We start from the raw sequence: 15,861 nt of genomic DNA, 5'->3' as shown, positions 1-15,861 counted from the left end.
GATTTGTTTGTTTGTATTTTATATGTATATTTGACCTGCATGCATGTAAATGCACTACATGCATGCCTGTTGCTCACAGAGGTCAGAAGAGGGCATTGGATCCCCAGGGACTGGAGTTATGGATGGTTGCGAGTTTCCATGTTGATGCTGGGAACCAAACTGGGGCCCTCTGCAAGAACAGCCGGCACTGAACCATTTCTCCAACCTCAATTTTTATAAAACTTTCAAGAAGCAATAAATGTTTCCACAAAGGGACTTAGAATACATATAAATCTCTGTGCATGCATTTTATGTTGTGTGTGCATCTCTCTTTTTGTGTACATACGTGCATTTTAAGTCTGTGTGTGCAACTTTCTATGTATATATGCATGCATTATAAGGGAGTCCTAAATTAACCCTTATCTCTTTAAGTTAGATTGCTAAGGTTCAGATTAAATAGGAATTAAATAGTCTGCCACCATCTTCTAGCAAAAAAAGAGACTGGCTTATCTGAGTCACTCCCGAAATCTACCCTTATTAGCTTGGGACAAAGTAGCTGGTCTCCCTGGGGTGTGTAGGACTTACCGTACAACAGTTAGTTGTTCGTCTTAATCACACGCAGTTGGGCTGATATCAGTGTTCGCAGTGCGTCTGGCTCACTGTTCCATTGTGCATTCTCCAAGGTGTTTGTTGAAACCATAGGAATTGGTGCCCAGCTGTATTTCTCTTTGTGGGGTATCTTGTTTGTTAGATTTTCTACATGTGTGACTTGGATAGTACAAATGAGTTTTATAACTTTAATTTCACAGTGAAGTTGCAATAAACCGTGCAGTGTATTTCATTGTGACATAGACGGTTTGCTGCTGTCATCCCCTTCCTTGACTTTCTAGTAGTGTGCTGTGCCCTGCCCATGCCATTCATTCCCATTTGTTTGTTTCTAATGAAGGAGGTGTGTGGGTGAACTCCTAATATCACCCTGGTCATTGAAAGTGGACACAGAAACGCGGTGGCTCACAACGTATCTGCACTTTGGTACAGGCCCCTTTGTGATTTCGCATCTCAGGCTGTCTTCATGGGCTCCCCTTGGCCTTTCCTTTTTCTCTTGGGCCACTTACCCATTTTTGGCTTTAGTTTCTTGAGTTCCAAGCATCAGGATCTTAGCTTTGGCTAATTTAAGCAAACAGGAGAACTGGGTACTCACAGAATCAAAAGGAAAATTAAACAGGTTTTATTTAAAAAATTAAACAGGTGCTGTTCTGGGAATTGTGTGTGGGGAGCTCATGCGTAGTAACTCAACAGGTTTTCTCTTAAGCTCAGGAGAGCGCAGGGAAATCCTGGGTTAGGGTGTGGCTAAGCTCTTTAAGCAACATACCTAACAAGAACTCTTCAGTGTAGAGGAGGTGACCTCACAGAAGGGATCGGTCTTGTTTAGGATGAAACTGGAGCACGAGTGTGGAGAGGCACAGGAAGTTGGAAGCCTAGAGTGGCAGTTACCACCCACCGATCCCAGGCCAGACCTGGGAACCCTTGCCACATTGTCTCACCTAGGTTTTGGGATCTCCCAGTGCCTCTTCTCTCAAGTGGTTTTGTGTTCCTGTGTGTGCCCTGGCCCAGTGTGACACATTCCCTGTAATGGCCTGTGAGTCTCAGCCTCATCTGTCTTCAGGACAGTGCTGCTCAGTCTGTAGCTTTCAGCCCTTGTGATGAAATGTTCGGTGGACTGTTTGAGAAGCTCCTGGAGATAATCACGGAAATGACTTTAAAAACTCAGCATTTTTAAGCTGAAGGGATCACATTTGCAGATCAGTGTCTGTCGTTGGTACCCCATGGGAGCAGGAGGAGCCGGAAGAGCCCGTTGGAATCCCTGGAGCTGGAGCTACAGGTAGTTGTCATGTAGGAGCTGGGCACCGAGCCCAAGTCTTCTGCAAGAACAAGTGCAAGTGCCTGTAACAGCTGAGCCGTCTCTGCAGCCCCATGTTTTCTTTTATCCTAGCAGGAGAAAAAGAAGCCACAGCTTTGCCTTGCGAATCAGAGAAAATCATCCGTGGAATTGAATTCCGAAGAATGGTAAGCCCTCTCAAAGAAACACAGGACACACGAGCTGAGTGGCGAGACTAGGAGGCCGACACCAAAGCAAGAACAAAGAAGTGGGTATTTCTTTCCCAGCTGTACATAGGCTATCTTTGCCACATAGTGCTGGCAAGGACCTTGTTACTCTTGCAGTAAACAGTGATCATACTATAGATACCTGCATTTTTCTTCACCCCCAGTTTCAAGCAGGGAGGCCAGGCAGCACCTGCACAGGCTGGGGTATGCCTCAGGGAAGGAGCTTCAAGCTGAAAGGACACAGGCACTTCAGAGTGGGTTTTTAGTGTGCCTGTTCTAGAGGGCATGATGGACAGTAATGCTAATCATTCATACACTGGACAGTAATGCTAATGCTTCATACACTGGACAGTAATGCTAATCATTCATACACTGGACAGCAATGCTAATGCTTCATACACTGGACAGTAATGCTAATCATTCATACACTGGACAGTAATGCTAATGCTTCATACACTGGACAGTAATGCTAATGCTTCATACACTGGACAGTAATGCTAATCATTCATACACTGGACAGTAATGCTAATGCTTCATACACTGGACAGTAATGCTAATCATTCATACACTGGACAGCAATGCTAATGCTTCATACACTGGACAGTAATGCTAATCATTCATACACTGGACAGCATTGCTGATGTACTTGAGGGGATACTGGCTTTCTAGGCCTTAAATTTTATGTCCCTGAAAAGACAGACTAACATAATGGAAGGCCTGTGAAAGACTTGGAGGATTAGGATAGGAACTGAAAACGTTAATTCTTTAAAGGACAGTGACAAGGACACCCCTGTAATCTCAGTACTGGAGGTAGAGGCAAGAGAGTAAGGAGAGGACAGCCTCACTTAGCAAGATCCTGGGGGGGGGTAGGATGGGGATGGAACTAAATGGAGAGGACTTTCCTGGCGTGCATAAGGTCCTAGGTTCTCTCCCCAGCACCACGAGTAAAATAAGTGGCTAAGTGCCAGGTGTATGAATTAGAGAAAAGGCCCTGGCATGGCCTTGGTTCACACTCACTTGGGACCCTTTATCCAGACTTGAGGAGTCGTGAGAAAGGCTGGGGTAGGAGAGTCCCCCCGGTGGCACAGGAGCAGGAGCAATTGACCTAACACTCCTCTCCACAGACCTACAAAACTGAAGGCATTAATCACTGGGTAACGGCTGGCAAGCCTTCCTGTCCTGATGGCCCAGGCTCTTCTGAGAGGTATACAAACTAAACTTTCACCGTTGTGTGAGGCAAAACCTCACGGCCCAGTGTCTCATTGCACAGAGATCCACCACCACTGAGATCCCTTTCAAGAACTTCAGAAATTGTGTTAAAACCGTGGTGGACATGTAGAGGGCAGTGACACAGAATGATTGAAGATTAGTCATATCCAACAAAGGGACAAATACTTTTAGAAATAAGGAATGAGATGGGCGTGGTGACCAGGAGGAATGAGCATTTCAGATAGAGTAAGACATGGAAGACTTGGGAACGTTTGTCTTCCTTGAAGAATGGAATGGAGCCTGCATGCCTTGTTTCCCCTCGGCAAAGAGCTCAGTAAAGAAGGAAGATTGGAGAGCCATGAAGAGGCAAACAACCACGCAGCATTTTGGGAGCATGGTTGGCTGGGCCTCTGAACTGCCTTGTATATCAAGAAACAAAATTACACAGCGTGTTCTGATTGCCATTAAGGGATGGCTGCAGGCTCTTAGTTGAGGTATACTCTACCAGTTTAATCTCAACAGCTAGTTGCTACTTGGACGCACATTTGGAGGAAAAGGTTTCTGATGTTAGTAACTAAAACTGATTCCACAGACTGGCATGGGATGAACAGAGAAGACTGGGTTGGCTGAAAAGCTTAAGCTCTGGCTTGTTCACAGTAAGACTGAAGCTCTATGTGATCACAAGGGCTGATATCAAGTCCTCAGTGGGATATGTGGATCTGGGGCATAGATTGCCTGGCCCAACAAATCCCAGATGTTTCCTGTTTGCTTGGAGCTGTGAGGCGGTGTGAGTAAAACAGCCCCTTTATGTATGCTTAGCATTTGAGTGCGTGTTATAGGAAGTAAGTGAATTTATAGGTGATAGCTGCTATAAGGCAGAGAAGACAGAGATGGGCATGATATAGGACTTTTTTTGAGTATTGCTAAGGAAGGCCTTTCTGATAAAATGAGTAAAGAAAGAAAAGGAAGCAGACATCAGAGACTTGGCGTGTGGAGGTCTAAATGAGAATGTCCCTGATTGGCTCATATACTTGACTGCTTAGCCATCAGCTGGTAGATTGTTTGGGAAAGATTAGGTGTGACCTTGTTGGAGGAAATGTATCACTGGGGTGGGCTTTGAGGTTTTAAAACTCCTGCCCAGCCTGCCTCTGTCTGTTTGTCTGCCTCTTTCTGTTTCTCTGTGTCTCTCTGCCTGCTGCCCCGGGATCAGGATGTAAAGGCTGCTGCTCTATGCCTATCTGCTTCTCACCGTGATGCTCATGGGGTAACCCTCTGAAACTGTAATCAAACCTCCAATTAAATGCTTCCCGGTAACAGGACAGTGACTAAGACCTGACAATAGTGAAAGCAGCATTAAATGGTAGGTATTTTTTTTTCAAAGCAACAGAATCTCGTCTTTATTGCATCAGGCAGGTCAGAGAGTCTAGGAAACAGAACCTTCATCCAGCGACTGATGACAACAGAGGCAGATACCCACAGACAAAGAGAGAAAGAGAGAACTAATGGGCAAAGGAGTTAAGGCTGGGCTGGTTTAACCCACAGAAACAGTTGACCTGAACACGGGGGGAGCTCTGACTCCAGATTGATGGCTGTGTGTAAAGCATGGGACTGACCTAGACCCCCTGAATGTGGGTGTCTGTGACGAGGCCTAGGTAATCTATGGGGCCTTGCGTAGTATTTATCCCTGGCATACAAATAGACTTTGAGTGCCCATGCCACAATATGGGAGGCTCTCTCAGCTGGGACTCTTGGGGGAGGGCCTAGGCCCTACCCTGAATGAAATGACAGTTACTGTAGATCCACCATGGAGGACCTCACCCTCCTTGGGGATCGGAGTAGAGATTGGGTGAGGGACTGGGGGACCTGGTGGGGAGGGCAGGGGAGGAGGGGAGGGAGAGGGAGCTGGGATTGACATGTGAAACAAGGTTGTTTCTAACCTTAAAAAAAAAAAAGCAATAGAAAGTTTCTTTAAAGGGTCAAGCAGCAGATAAAAGGCTAAAAATTTCCCAGCCAAAATCTAAGAATCTCAGTAAAGGCAAAAACCAAAGGAGCAACTACACCTCTGACAGTGCCTTTCCCTACAAGCATTTGTTATGTGATTGAATTTCACATTTGTGTTTCAGGGAGTCATTTTGGTTTCACTGTTTTGTTTTTTAAAAAGATTTATTTATTTCCTATGTATACAGTGTTCTGCCTGCCTTCTTGCCTGCCTGCCAGAAGAGGGCACCAGATCCCACTATAGATGGTCATGGGCCACCACATGGTTGCTGGGAATTGAACTTTGGAAGAGCACCCAGTGCTCTTAATCTCTGAGCCATCCCCTACTTCTCACTGTTTTAACAAAAACACAAAAGCTAAGGTAAATAGCACAAAAATCCTTGAATGAGTTGTTAAACTGAAGAGTTTCAAACTTCTTTGTAGCTGTTACACGTAGGACAGCTCAGGAATGACTGACTGAAAAATGGCAAAATCCTCCTTAGTTTTCTCTTTAAGTTGTCAAGCATGTGGTTATTTGAGCAAATTTAAAAAGTGAAAACCATAGAGAAAGAAATATAAAAATGAAAACATGGCCTCAAGTTTGTCTAGCCGCCATGGATCTGATAGTTTGAAAGCGAGGAAAGAGAAATTTTAGTCTGGGGGCGAGTTTTGAATCCTGGAGCTACCTGTGCCTCCAGAGTCCCCATCCCTGTGGGATCCTGTAGTGGAGTTCCTAAGACCACTGGGCAAGAGACGGGTTCCATCTGACCGGGAGGTCTATGGAAGACAGTGCGTCTGTTTTTCCCCACAGCCATGGAGGTGAAACACCAAGCCCCACATCCACCCGGGGTGGGAAGTTGGAACATCTTGGGACAGTATTGTTGAAGTTAGAAGAGGGGAGAGCTTAGCCTTACAGGTGTCCCTTTAATTTCTAACTGGGAGCAGGTTTGGCTCCCAGAAGAAAATGAGAAATGAGACAGTAAACAGGGAGAGTGGGGAGGGGCTGAGGGGGAACAACATTTTCTTCATCTGCAACCTCAGGTTCCATGGGAAGATGTTTGAGTGCTGAGTAAGAAAGGAGAAAGGAGTGGCGGTGACAGTGGCGGTGGCATCGCTGAGAACCTGGAATTATAGCCAGCTTTGAGATTTACAAACAAAATTGACGTACCCTACGATCCGAACAAACCCTCCAGTGATTAAAGTCAGTCTAAAGCAGTTCCAACAGTCCTGAAGCAGAGCCCTGCACAAGTAAACACACGGTTTCTAGGGAAAGGCACCTTCATGGTAAGTCTCAAAGCATCCCACGGCAGCTTTTCAAAGCCACCATGTGTGTATAGCCAGAATTAAGCAACCACACAAGGGGAAGAATCAGGCTTACTGTGAATAAGGATCAGCAAAAGCTAATAGCAGAAACGAATCAGTAATCACTTTAGATACTAAAGTTACTAGGCACAAGATTGTTTTGGCTATTTGAAGTCCTTTGTATTTCCATATGAATTTTAAGATTTTTTCATAATTTTGTGAATAATGTCAGTGGAATTTTGATGGACCACTTTGAATCTATAGACTGTTTTTGTCAATACAGATATTTTTATATCAACCTGTCAATCTATGAGCAGGGGAGGCCTTTTAATCTTGTAGTTTCTTCAGTTTCTTTCTTTGGTGTTCTCTTGGTATTTTATTTTATTTTTGAATCTATTGTAAATGGGACCTTTCCCCCTGGATTTCTATCTCAGCATGTTTGTGTTTGATATATAGAAAGCCTACTGATTTTTGTGTTGATTTTGTATCCTGATTCGTAGATAAAAATGTCTAAGTTTCCTGGTTCATTCTCTTGGATGTTTTGTTGGTTGTTTATTTTAGTAGATTCATATTGTTTACAAATAAGGGAAAATTTACCCATTTCCTGTTTGTATGCTTTATTTTATTTTATTTTTATCTTATTGCTCTAAGCAAGACATGGAGCCTGAGTAAGAGCAGAGGGGTGGGCACCCTTGTTTTACTCCTGATTTCACAGTGACTACTTGAAGTTTTTCTGCATTTAGTATAATATTGGTGTCTGAATTAGGGTTTCTATTGCTGGGATAAAGCACTGTGACTAAAGGCAATTTGGATAGGAAAGAGTTGATTTCTGCTCACAGTGGTCGTCTGTCGTGAAGGGACGTTAGGGCAAGAACTCCAGGCAGGGACTGAAGCAAGGCCATGGAGGAACAGAGTCATCGGCTCACAGTTGATCAGCCTGCTTTCCTTTCCCCACAGGACTCCCTGTTCCCAGTTGCCATTACCCACAATGGGCTGGGCCTGTGTCAATCACCAACTGAGAAAATGCACTACAGATTGCCTCCAGGGAGATCTTTTGGAGGCTTTCTTTTTTCAGTTGAGTGTCCCTCTTGCGTAATGACTATAGCTTGTGTCATAACTAGCCAGGACACATCTATATGTAAATATACAGAAAGGTTAAAAGTGAAAAATGGAACAGGAGAGCTGGAGAGATGGCTCAGCAGTTAGGAGCATTGTCTGCTCTTCTGGAGGACCCAGGCTTGGTCTCTAGTTTACAGCTGTTTATGGCAGTTTACAGCTGCCTGTAACTCCAATGCTGGCCAACACCGTCTTCTGAACCCTGTTTATGGCAGTTTACAGCTGCCTGTAACTCCAATGCTGGCCAACACCGTCTTCTGAACCCTGTTTATGGCAGTTTACAGCTGTCTGTAACTCCAATGCTGGCCAACACCGTCTTCTGAACCCTGTTTATGGCAGTTTACAGCTGTCTGTATCTCCAATGCTGGCCAACACCGTCTTCTGAACCCTGCAGGCACCAGGAGCACATGTGGTACATAGACGTACATGTGGGCAAAACTCTAAAACACATAGAAATAAATGTAAGAATTTAAAAAGTAAAAGAATAGGAAAATATACACAATGCAAGATTTCTACATACAAAAAACCAGATGAGATAGACATTAACTAAAAAGTATTAAGCAGAGTTATTTCATAATGGTGATGCCAATTCACTAGTAAATTAAGATAGCTATAAACTTCTTCTAAAAATCTGCATGGGTATTTTTCTTGCATATGTGTTTGTGTACTGTCCTGGGCCAGAAGAGGCCCCCAGATCCCTTAGAACTGGAGTTACAGATGGTTGTAATCTGCCATGTGGATGCTAGGAACCAAATCTAGATCAGCTTTGAGATCAGTCATCTCTCCAGGCCCAATAACTTTTTAATTACCTAGTAACATTATAAAAATGTCAGGAGCTTTAACCTGGGAGGAATGATGACAGACTCAGCGAGCTGGTTTTGAGTATATATTTTACTTCACACTTGTATCAGAGCAATACACACAGCAGAAGCAGAGTCCTAGGGACTATAGCCACTAGACTCACAACGGGGGTACCTCTCCTGCATCACAGGGTCACCGCTCGCTCCAGACGTCTTAAGATTCCTCTGGATTCAAGCCGTGAGTCTCCCCGAGGTCTTGGTTCTGCGATGCTGCTGGATTCAAGCGATGAGTCTCCCGAGGTCTCGGGTCTGGATGTCGAACGTGGCTCTCAGCGTAGTGGACTGACTTTTCAGAGGGAGGAGAGTTCCGGGACGTGTTTTTCATGCAGGCGGGGTGTGCTCTACTTTCTTAGTCCTGAGCTGGTCCCTAAATCTAAATACCTTGCTCATCACACCTATTTTTAGGTACCTAATTAGTACAGCTAGCAGGAAAAAAAAAAAGAAATTTACAAAGGATTTCAACAATAGTGTTGATATACATAGCTTTGCTTTGGGACTGTAGAACAGACATTCCTTTCAAGACCTTAAGAACATCTATAAAGGTTGACATATACTGGTTTATAGAGCAAGTACCAAAAATTTCTAAAAGATTAATGTAGTATACAGTGTGCTTTCTGGCCACAATATGACTGACACATATTGGGGACAGTGACAGAACGGCGTTTAAAGAGGCAGTGATAAGGGTCTGACTGTAAGGTGAAGGCTGGGGTACAATGTGGGCATCACATCACTTCTTCCTACCGCAGCTTGTGGGTTGTCCTCTAGTGAACTTTAACGGTGGACACAGCCTAGAGTTGTGAGAGGGAGGCCTCAGTTGAGGGGTTGGGGGTGTCTGTGGCAAACTGTCCCTGTTGTTAGTTGAGTAGGAGGTTTACCATTCCCTAGGCAGGTGGTCTTAGGCTTCATAAGAAAGCCTGTGGGTGAGCTAGGAGCAGTGATCCTTTATGGTTTCTGCTTCAAGTTTTTGATTGAGTGCCTGCCTTGAGTTCCCTCAGTGATGGGCTGTCACCTGGAGTGTAAGGCAAATAGGTCCTTTTGTCCCCTAAGGTACTTTATTCCAAGTGTTCTCTGTTTGTTTTGTCACAGCAACAGAAAGGAAACTAAAACACAAATAACTCAACTCTTTCTCATATTTACACAGTGGACATCCTGTCCATGATGTATCTCTGAAAAATAATTTGTGCATGTAAGATCTGAAAATAATACTAATATGGCCTGCTACTAAGTCATCGAGGAAGCAGGTAATTCAGGCACCATTTCAGTTTAGAGTTCATTTATGTTCTAACACTTAACATTTTCTTAGAGTAAATCTTTAAGATATGTTAATAAAATCCTACCCAAGATTTAGTTTGAAGAACCCTCAGTCAAGTCCTTACATAGACCATTAAAAAAGAGGGAGATTGTAGAATCTGGATCCAGTGAAATATTCCAGACCACCTTCCTTATTTCAAGTAGGCAAAACTTCACATCAGCTCTTTAATCAAATAAAGCCCTCATTTCCTCTGGCATCCCACGAAGCCTGAATTTCCTGCTTCCCCTGTGGATAGCATGTAAAGTTATGAAGGCTACCTTTGGAGAATTACTTTCCCTCACACTTAAGTTTAATTGTTTCTTAGAAATACAAGGTAATGAGCTACCCTGTTCTTGGTGCCATGAATTCCCTGAACATCTGCTTTGTTGTACTGAAGGTGACTAATGTGTTTGAGTCTATAACCAACGCTACCAGATAGGACTCCGAAAGCATCCCAGTCCTACATGCCAGGGTCTCAACATTGGTGGGCATGGGTAAATAAATCCCCACTCAGTTACATAAGAGGCTGGGATCATACTTCTTCTCAAGATACATTCTTAAGAAAGGGAGCTGTTGGAACGTATCTTTATATAAATAATAAACGTGTGACTTACAAGGAAGCCTTTGGTGTTTTGTAGACTGAGTTGGAAACCTGAACATCTAGGGTCATCCAGGAGATCTAGCTAGCACCACAGAGAACAGATTTGAATTCCAATGGAAGAATCATCAAGAAGACTAGCCAGCTTCTGCTTTGACATGATCCCAACTGTGCTCTGATTCTCCCCTCTTGGATTATAAAAGTATATAACTTCTTTGTGTTTCAAAGGGGCTACAGTTAAGAGACTTCCGGTTTTTAAAGAGACATTGGACTTTTTAAATTCTTCTAACATTTTAAAGGCGGCAGGACTGTATTTTATAAATTTTAAAGTTGGACTGTATTTTATAAATTATGATAATAAAATGAGATCTGGGGGGCAAACAAGAAAGGCCAGGTTGTGTTTTAAAGTGATGAGTCTCTCAGAGCTCAGGGAACCCCCTGAAGAGGAGGTGGAAAGAGTGTAGGAGTCAGAGGCGATGGAGGGCACGGAGAACAAGGCCTCTAGTCAGCTGAGGAAAGCTCATGAGCTCACAGAGACTGGAGCAGATCTGTATCTGTTTCCTGGGCTCCTTTCCTTCTGTTTGTTTTGTCCTATTCTACAAATAACGCCATTTAAAAACGCAGAACTCTCAAAAGTGACACTCAAATGGCTGAGAAGCGCTTAAAGAAATGTTCAATATCTTTAGCCATCAGGGAAATGCAAATCAAAACTACTTTGAGACTCCATTTTACACCTGTCGGAATGGCCAAGATCGATAAAACAAATGGCAGCTGGATTTTATCAAAGGCCTTTTCTGCATTTAATGATATGGTCATGTGGCTTTTTTCTTAATTTAGTTTATATGTGGGGGGGTTACATTTATTGACTTTCACACATTGAACCATTCCTGCGTCTTTGGGATGAAGCCTACTTGATCATGGCAGATGATCTTTTTGATGTGTTCTTGGATTTGGTTAGCAAATATTTTATTGAAATTTTTTGCATCTATGTTCACAATGGAAATTGGTCTGTAATTGTCTTCGTTGGTTTAGGTATTAGGGTAACTTGTGGCCCCTTCAAAAGAATTGGGCAGTGTTCCTTCAGTCTCTATTTTGTGAAATAATTTAAAGGGTACTGGCACTAACTCTTCTTTGAAAGTCTGGTAGAATCTTGAGCTAAAACCGCCTGGCCTTGGCCTTTTTTTTTTTTTTTTTTTTTTTTTGATTGGGAGACAATTACTGCTTCTATTTCACTAGGGGTTATAAGTCTGTTTAAATTACTTTTCTGGTCTTGATTTAACTCTGGCAGATGGTATGTGTTGAGAAAATTATGCATTTCTTTATGATTTTCCAATTTGGTGGAGTACAAGTTTCTAATTTAAGATTCTCTCAATTTCTTTAGTGTTTCTTGTGATGTCGTATTTTTCATTTCCAATTTTGTTAGTTTTGATCTTCTTTATGCTTTTTAGTTAATTTGACTAAGAGTTTGCCACTCTTACTTATTTTCTCAAACACCTCTTTTTTAAAAAAATTTTCCAGTCAGAGTTTCTCAGTGTAGCCTTATAGACCAGGCTGGCCTTGAACTCACAGAGATCCACCAGCCTCTGCCTCCCAAGTGCTGGGGTTAAAGACTTACACCACCACTGCCGAGCTTTGCCCAGATAGTGAAACAACTTTTTGTTGCGTTGATTCTTTGTATGCTTTGTTTGTTTCTATTTTATTTATTTCAACCTTGAGTTTGGTTATTTCTTGCTGTCTACTCCTTTTGGTTGTGATTTCTTCTCTTCTAGAGCTCTCAGGTGTGCGGTTAAGTTACTAGTATGAGATCTCTCCATTTTTTTTATTTAGTGCTATGAGCTTGCCTCTTAGAACCTCCTTCATTGTGTCTCAAAGTTTGTGTATGCTGTGCTTTTATTTACAGTAAGTTGTAGAAAGTTTTAATTTCTTTCCGAATGTCTGTTTTGACCCATTTTTCGTTCAGTAGTTTATCAGTTTCCCTAAATTTGTAAGCTTTCTGTTATTGGTATCCAACTTTAATCCTTGGTGGTCAGACAGGATGCAGGGTATTATTTTGCTTGTCTTGTATCTCTTGAGCCCTGCTTTGTGTCCGAGTGTTTGGTCCATTTTGGAGAAAGTTACATAAGGTGCTGAGAAGAAGGTAGGTGTGTGTGTGTGTGTGTGTGTGTGTGTGTGTGTGTGTGTGTGTGTGTGTGTGTGTGTGTGTGTTAGGTGAAGTGTTCTATAAATATCTGTTAGGTCCACTTACTTTATGATGTCAATTATCACCAGTATTTCTCTGTTTAGTTTTTGTGTATATGACTTACTTGTCTATTGGTGAGAGTGGAGTTGAATTCTCTTACTGTCCATATGTAAGGCCAATATATGATTTAAGTTGTAGTACTGTTTCTTTTATGAATTTATGTACCCTTGTGTTTGGTGCATCTATGTTAAGAATTGCAATGTTTTCTTGGTGGGTTTTTCCTTTCATGAGTATGTAGTGTTCTTCACTATCTCTTCTGATTAGTTTTGCTTTGAAGTCCATTTTGGGAGATATTAAATGAGTAGACGGTCTTGTTTCCTAGGTATGTTTGCTTGAACTGTCTTTTTCCATCCTTTTACCTTGAGATGATGTCTATTCATGATGTTAAAGGTATGTTCCTTGGATGTAGCATAGGATGGATCCTGTTTTTGCATTTGTTCTGTTAGTCTGTGTCTTTTTACTGGAGAATTGAGATCATCAATGTTGAAAGCTATCATTGAGCAGTGTTTCTTGATTCCTGTTATTTTGTTCTTTTTTAAAAATTTATTTATATTTTTATTTTATGTGAACTGGAATTTTGCCTGCATGTATACCTGTGTGAATGTGTCAGAACTTGGAGTTACAGACAGTTATGAGTTGCGATGTGGGTGCTGGGAATTGAACCTAGGAAGAGTAGTCAGTGCTTATAACTGCTGAGTCATCTCTCCAGCCCTGTAATTTTATTCTTGTATGTTTTTTCCCTTCCTTTGATTTGCCGGTCTGATATTATTTATTCCTTGTGTTTTCTTTGGTGAGGTTAATCTCTTCAGACTTTCATATTTGTAGATAAGTACTGCTTAAATTTGGTTTTATCATGAAATGTCTTTCTTTCTCCATCTATTGTGATTGAATGTTTTGCTGGGTATAGTGGTCTAGGAGGTTATCCGTGGTCTCCTTAAGTTTGTAGAACACCTTTTCAGGCCCTTCTGGTTTTTAGTCTCCATTGGAAGTCAGATTATTACTTTAATAGGTCTGCCTTTATACATTATTTAGTCTTTTTCCCTTGCAGCTTTAAAAATTTTAATTTGGTATATAAATTTAGTATTTTGAATATTATTTGCTAAAGGGAATTTCTTTATGACTCTATCTATTTGCTATGTTTCTTGTACCTTGGTAGGTATCTCTTTCTTTAGGTTAGGGGGATTTACTTCTATGATTTTGTTGAAAATATTTTCTGTGCCTTTGACTTGTGTTTTTTCTTCTATTTTTATTATTCATAGATTTGGTCTTTTCATAATGTCCCAGATTTCCTGGAATTTTTGTGCTAGAAGTTTTTATTTATTTATTTTCCTTTTTATTTAAATTAGAAACAATCTTATTTTATATATCAAACCTAGTTCCCATTCCCTCCCAACTTCCATACACCCCCCCACTGACCCACATACCATCCCTCTTCTGCTCCATAGAAAGGGCGAGGTCTTCCATGGGGGATCATCGATATCTGTCACATCATTTGGGGCAGGGCCTAGGCCTTCCCCTGTGTGTCTTGGCTGAGACAGTATCCCTCTATGGGGAATGGGCTCCCAATGTCCATTAATATGCTAGGGATAAATACTGTTCAACTACCAGAGGCCCCATAGACTACCCAGGCTTCCTAGCTGACACCCATGTTCAGGGGGCCTGGTTCTGTCCTATGCTGGTTTCTAAGCTGTCAGTTTGGACTCCATGAGCTCCCCCTTGTTCAGGTCAGTTGATTCTGTGGGTTTCCCCAGCCTGGTCTTGACCCCTTTGCTCATCACTCCTCCATTTCTGCAACTGGATTCCAGGAATTCAGCTTAGTGCTTAGCTGGGGGTCTCTGCTTCTGCTTCCATCAGTTACTGGATGAAGGCTCTAGGATGGTATATAAGGTAGTCATCAATTTCATTATAGCAGAAGGGTATTTAAGATAGCCTCTCCACTATTGCTTAGATTCTCAGTTGGGGTTATCCTTGTAGATCTCTGGACATTTCCCCAGTGCCAGATTTCTCTTTAAACCTATAGTGGCTTTCTCTATTAAGGTATCTCTTTTCTTGCTCTCCTCTATTCTTCCCAGACTCAATCTTCCTGGTCCCTCATGTCCTCCCCGCACTCTTCTCCAGCTAACTCCCTCTCCCTTCCCCCCATGTTCCCAATTTGCTTGGGAGATCTTGCCTCTTTCCCCTTCTTCAGGGGACCATGAATGTCTGTCTCTCTTAGGGTCTTCCTTGTTTCCTAGCTTCTTTGGAGGTGTGGATTATAGGCTGGTAATCCTTTGTTCTATGTCTAATATCCATATATTATTGAGTAAATACCATGCTTATCTTTTTGTGACTGGGTTACCTCACTCAGGATGGGTTCTTCTAGTTACATACATTCAGAAATTTTTTAAAATACCTTTTCTTTGACCTAGTGTTAGCATGCTTTCTTCCCACCAGCCTGGTCCCAGAGCCGTGTCAGTCCCAAATGAACAAGCAGGACGCTATATTAATTATGAAGCTATTGGCTGTTTGCTATGGTTTCTTAATGGCTATCTCTGACTTAATTATTAACCCATAATTGCTCATATATATTTTTGTAAGGACTTATCTTTCCGAGGATGCCATCCTGCCGAGTCCTCTCCTCCCAGGATCACATGTCAACTCCCTACTCTTGACTACATTTCCCAGAATCCTCCTAGTCTCACCTATCTTGCTTCCCTATTGGCCAACAGTGCTTTATTTATCAACCATAAGACAACATATACACAGAAGGACTTCCCCCATCAACTTAGGTATCCGTTTCTTCTATCTTGTCTTCAGTCCCTGAGACTCTTTCTTCCATGTCTTGTATTCTGTTGGTGAGACTTACCTCAGACATTCCTTGTTGAGTTCCTAAACTTTTCATATCCAAATTTTCCTCAGCTTGGGTTTTTAAAATTAAATTTATTTATTAAATTTAAACAATTTCATTTTACATTATGACCAGAGTTCTCTCTCCCACCTCTCCTCCTCCTATCCCCCCTCACTTCCTCCCCAGCCTATCCCCCATTCACTCCTTCCAACAGTTAAGGGATCCCATGGGGAGTTAACAAAGTCTGGCACATTAAGTTGGGGCAAGACTAAGCCCCTTTCCCCTGAGTTAAGAGGGAGAATGCCATCCCTCATAGAGAATGGGCTCCAACAAGCTAGCTCACACACCAGGGATAGA

At 42.3% G+C, this 15,861-nt stretch overlaps 1 long non-coding RNA gene across 1 annotated transcript; it reads left to right on the top strand.

Moving 5' to 3' along the window:
* The first annotated feature begins 5,593 nt into the window (after positions 1-5,593).
* LOC106022502 lies at positions 5,594-11,242 on the top strand. The gene is made up of 3 exons (XR_001197458.3): positions 5,594-5,653; positions 6,313-6,555; positions 8,681-11,242. It is a non-coding gene; the product is annotated as an uncharacterized LOC106022502 (long non-coding RNA).
* Positions 11,243-15,861: the final 4,619 nt, after the last annotated feature.

The sequence above is a fragment of the Mesocricetus auratus genome, unplaced genomic scaffold (genome assembly GCF_017639785.1).
Source record: "Mesocricetus auratus isolate SY011 unplaced genomic scaffold, BCM_Maur_2.0 Super-Scaffold_100048, whole genome shotgun sequence".
Classification (NCBI taxonomy): domain Eukaryota; kingdom Metazoa; phylum Chordata; class Mammalia; order Rodentia; family Cricetidae; genus Mesocricetus; species Mesocricetus auratus.
This window is presented reverse-complemented; position numbering and strand designations above follow the sequence as displayed.